Source organism: Daphnia magna, linkage group LG4 (assembly GCF_020631705.1).
Source record: "Daphnia magna isolate NIES linkage group LG4, ASM2063170v1.1, whole genome shotgun sequence".
In the NCBI taxonomy this organism is placed as follows: domain Eukaryota; kingdom Metazoa; phylum Arthropoda; class Branchiopoda; order Diplostraca; family Daphniidae; genus Daphnia; species Daphnia magna.
In genome coordinates this window covers 8,473,291-8,478,642 of record NC_059185.1, presented here as the reverse complement: position 1 = coordinate 8,478,642, position 5,352 = coordinate 8,473,291, and the positions used below count along the sequence as shown (strand labels likewise).

The window sequence follows — 5,352 nt, the reverse complement described above, 5'->3', positions numbered from 1 at the left end:
GAGTAATGAAATCGTGCTTTAAGTGACAATTGGTGGAGACGCAGCTCGTTACCCGTAAGTGACGAATTAGTGCTGCAGAGTTTTAATTTTTGAGACGCAGCTCGTTACCAGTAAGTAACGAATTTTTTGCTGCGGTGTGGCAATTATTGAAGACGCAGCTCGTTGCCTGAGAGTAAACGAAGTCGTGCTGCAGTCATTGTTAGCCGATGCCAAAGAGGACAAACCAACGGCTACCTAGTTGCCTAAGAGACCCCAGCCGACGATTACATCCGCTTCGAGAACTGTCAAGCGTTCCGGTAGAAACTTCACCTATCCCAGCCTCATCGTTGGAGAGTGGAACTTCCTTTGTTGGTGAAGCCCTAAATTTTGAAGGTCCTATTCCAAAGGACCATTTGACCAAAGAAGCTGACAGTCAGGGTGAATCAGTCGAGACTTCAAGAGGCTTATACTCGGATCCAGAAACCGAGGTCGATTTGAGAGCGGCGATGAGTCCAGTTGTTCCGGTCGGGGGACAACAATTTATAGTGCCATCAAGGCATATTGAGTAGCCGCAAAGACAAGCTATGGAAGCTGTCAGAAAATTTATTAGCCCGCCAATCTTCTGAAAAAATTCAGAAGAAGATGCGCACCAATGGATGGAGCGCTTTGAATAACATTCTACCCACAACAGATGGGGTGATATTGGAAAAAAAATATAATTTTGAAAAGTATTTTTATGACGCCGCCAGGAGCTGGTTCAAGTGTACAAGGCTCCCGAACGAGTGGATGGTAAATCTCAAATGGCCGGAAGATATGCGATTGCAGCGCCTCTTCCGTGGCCGAAGGCAGGCGGTTTAAAGAAAAAAAAAAAAAAAAAAAAAAGGAAAATCCTTAAGACTATCCGGCAAATACAAGAAACATTTAAACAAGTAAGCGCAACCGGAAAGAAGAAAAACGAAGGAGTAAAAGTCCCTTATTTGCCAAGAGGACGCAAGCTGATTTTTAGTCTCATCAACCTTCGTGGATCGCAGAATATTAGTACAGTTGGGTCGCCTGTCTTGAAGAAGGGGGACCTGTCGCGGGTGAAAAGGGAGATTGGTTATCTCTTCGCAGAGATGAGTCATCCGCTCCTTGGACAACGCTGCGATCGTGGTGAAGAAATTATCGGGAGAAGTCCGCTCTAAGAAAGATACGCAGATATGCAGTCTGGAAGGGGAGTAATTCGCTCGGCGGTATAAAACGCTGCCCCGAATCTGCGTTAGATGAGTCTCCATCGGGTGAGCTCCCGGAGCTGGGCTCCGTAAGAGTAGTTCCCTGGAGTCTTCAGACGCTCTCCGAGTTTGGTATGGTCATCCCTTATTGTTATTAGTTAAAAATGAATAATTGTCTAGAATTTAAGTCATCACTTGTTGTATTCGTTTATTCTTGTTCCAATACAACTCGTGTGACAATATAGACCCATTTGCCTGCTAAAGAAACTTCCACGTATGACTGTTTAAATAAAATTTTCAATTTAGATTATCAGTCAGTTTATTTTAAATTATGTCAATTTAAAAAACATAAGAAATAAAATACATTAAGGTAGGTAAGTAGGAAAGCAAACAAACTAATGTAATTCATTAACAGACATGTCAAGTTCATCATTAAAATTATTATTTGCAATAGTAAGAGCGTTTGAGGAAACGACGGAGGGAAAGGATGACTTCAGTTCTTTTACAACTTCTTCTAGGAGATCCATTGTTGATAACTGAAACAAAAGTAAAAACTGAGTTACTGGAAAATTTGCGGTTTATGTGAATTTATGAAACGTACCTCATTGTTTTTGTATCGATCCCATATCTGGAACAGTATTGAATTTCTTCAGTTGGGTGTCCTTCTTCCGGTGAGCTTTGATCTTATCATGGCAGAGTAGCATGCTGGTAAAGGAAAGGTCTTCGGCCAGTTTCCGCAATACCATTGTCATCTTGTAGAATTTGAGATTTGATCCGCCTGCCGTTGCCTGATGTTACGTCGTCTGCTTTAGCTAACTGACGTTGATTTTTCAGTCCCCATTACAATTCTTATATCTTGAGTATTTTTCGTCCATTTCACTCGTCCGTGGTCGCAGTTTGTTACTTGAGAACCCGTGAACTCGGTGTAACCAAAGCTTAATTTTCTGTGGTCTAAATTTACTTCGTCTCTAGTGCTCTTGTTGTGTCTGTCGCCAACATGAGACAAAGCGACGGTGGCGACACCTATGCGGCTGGCCCGGCAACTCAGGGTAAACAAACCTGCCTCTTCTGCCAGTCCGCGTTCACCGGAAAGAAAGGTTCTAAGTTCTGTAGATAGGTTCTGCGAGAGTCTCCTCTATGCTGTTGTCAGCTGACAACGGGCGTTTAGACTGGAGTCTGACATTCGGGTGGAGAATATTTCCTGTTCACCAATATCCGGAAATGTTCCCTGGATAAGGAAACAGGCGATTTGGGAGGACTGTTTGCAGTTAGCCTTCTGCAAATCATGAAAGCACGCGATATGAAGATCTTACCAGCATCATAGAAGACAAGGAGCTTTCCCACCGTGACTCTCACAGCAATGATGCCATCAGTGCGAAACTTGGCGCCGCTCTTGATTTTGTCCGACTCCAACATGAACGCATTACCAAGTTAGAATCGGAGCTGTTGAACGCCAAAATTGCCTTTGCCAATTCCGCTATCGCCCAATTCAATTCTCAACAAACTTCTTCGAATAGTCAAGCTCCTCCTACTCCGGGACTCCCAACAAGGCCGTCCTATGCCCAGGCAGCTAGAGTGCAGCATGCCCCAGTCTTGGTTGCAAACTTTGCCAAACGCTGTGCCCCAGCAGATCGTGTCTCCCTGGAAAAGATGGAGCAACTTCTTGACTCTCACGCTGGCGGACCCATGCCATCATCCGTACGGCAAAAAGACAGTACCGTTTTGTCCGGCTGAACAACCCTGCTGACTTCGACCGTGCAAAAACCATCCTGGAGTCCAAACAAAACTCAGATCGTAACAGTATGTTTTCATCTATTTCTTGGTCTCCTAAACTGTACCCTGCCGTTGCTTTGTTTGTTGACCTCGATCTGCTTCCTGGTCTAAAAAATGAGCTGATCTTAAGGAACGCGGTCTTCAAAGGCAAAATCGACTCCGTCACCCAAATTTTAAAAAAACCTGGGTCGAACAAAGGCCACGTAAAAATCTTCTTTAACAACCTTGAGACCAGAGATCTTGCTCTGTTGGCAGGTGAAGTTGATTTTTTTAACACAACCGCCCGTCTGGTGGAAGTGTTGCTGAACAGAGAGGTCCGGCGTTGTTTTAATTGCCAAAACTACGGCCACTCTCAGGCTTTTTGTCGCTCCACCTCCCCTCGCTGTGGTAAATGCGCTGAGTCCCACCGCACAAGAGACTGTATGGGTACCGCGAAAAAGTGCGCCAATTGCTCGGGGGCCCATGAGGCCGGTGATTTTGCAATGTGCAAATGAAAGCAGTAGCTAGGTAACGGATCAGACTAGAGCGTAACTAATGTTTGGTAGCCCCTACAACGTTAGTACCCCGACCGTCTTCTCTGCCCCCGCCTCTAACTTCAAATGTATGCAGGTGAATTTACGACATGCCAAGGCAGCTTCTGCGTCTCTAGCAGAGGTTGTTTTAGAAAACAACCTGGGCATCATTCTCATTCAGGAACCCTACGCACGCAACTTCGATTCCCCGACCCTCGTTGACATTCCGCCAGGTTATGTGGCGTTTCACTCCCTTGATCGCGATCATGCGTACGGTGCCGTAATTTTGGTTCATCTATCACTTGCTGTCTCTTGTCGTGCCGTTTTCCGCAGTTCCCTTAATCATGTAGCTGCCGTAGGCCTTCATTCTTGTGGTAAGACATTCCGCTTTATATCCATGTACGTTCGACCCTCATGTCATGATTCGTCCACCGTTTTTCGCTCGGTTTTCCGCTCCTTACTTACCCCCCTAGCTGTGATCGGAGTTGACTCAAACGCAAAAAGCAGTCTGTGGAACAGCGTCACTACAGACAGGAAAGGGATGGACCTCGAGGAGATCCTTCTAGTGTACAAACTAAATGTCTTAAATCGCAACCGCAATGAACTTGACTTTTTACCGAGCGGTACCTCTTTTCTGGACATAACACTCGGTACAGACGACATAGTAACACCTCGTTGGTTTTTTCCTACTATCCCGTCTCTATCCGACCACCCGTTTATCTACTTTGAGATTATGAGGTCCACCCAACCTTGCTCCGCCCGGCTACTGAAGGCTCCGTCGCCCAAACTACCACACCTTACAAAATAAGACGTTCCTCATCTCCGGTCCCTTGTTTCTATGGGTTTGTCTCACACGCCGCTTCCTACCCTTGCCTGCTCGAAGTCTGAGGTTGATTCGTCCATTTCGGGTCTTGTTTCCCTCCTTTTCTCCTCAGCCCGCAAAGCCAAGAAAAAAGATGACCCAACTCCAACGAGGCTCATGCCGTGGTGGAACAAGTAGCTGTGTGCGCTGCGTTACAAAACCAGACAGGCATTTAAACTGTAAGGAACGGTCAGCCGCGTTCCTTACATCCCTTTCTCCTTTCCCACGCTTACAACCCTTTTTCCCTCTTCCACCGATAGGTCATCTACCGATGGCTCCGGCCTCCAATCTCCCTTCTACCTGGCCTTCAAACGTGAATTCTCCACATAGGTGTTACATTTACACACAAAATATTAATTCCCTTTGCGACACCTGACCCTAAGTGACCTTGCTCCTTCGTATAAATGTTGCCCTTTTCCCCGATTGTCAGTCAGTCTTCAGTCAGTCTTCAGTCAGTCTTCAGTCAGTCTTCAGTCAGTCTTGAGTCAGTCTTGTGTCAGTCTCTTTTGCAGTCTTCTGCAGTCTTCATCAGTAAGTCTCTTTAAATCGGACTCGTCTTGTTAACTGTTATCTCGGTCTTTGCCAAAAACTTTGTGCAACAATAAACTCATCATCATCACACACAACTATTCCCCATATTCAATATTAAAAGTAAGGAAAACTATTTTCATTCCCCGTCCTTACATTTGGTGACAGTGAACTTCGTACCCTGAACCCCCGAAAAGACTTTAACCAGTGCCACGTTAACCTAAAGTAACATTTTAGCGCCATCCATCCGTTACTGAAAAATTAATTCAAAATGCAAAAAACTATCAAGATAAATACGACGATGCTTAAGACAGTATGGAACGAAAAAATTACACGTCAATTGAAGAAATTTGGAAAAATTTTGAGAGACATTTCTACAAGTAAGTTTGAAACTCAAGTTCCTACACAAGAACCTGCTATAATCATCAGTGCCAAACAAACGCCAGATAACACAAGCATAGGCACCAGCGAAGCTTTCCATCACCAT

The 5,352-nt window shown here is 45.1% G+C and overlaps 1 pseudogene; it reads left to right on the top strand.

The window, feature by feature from the left end:
* The first annotated feature begins 2,187 nt into the window (after positions 1-2,187).
* On the top strand, positions 2,188-4,520 carry LOC116935665 (annotated as a pseudogene).
* The last annotated feature ends 832 nt before the right edge of the window (positions 4,521-5,352 follow it).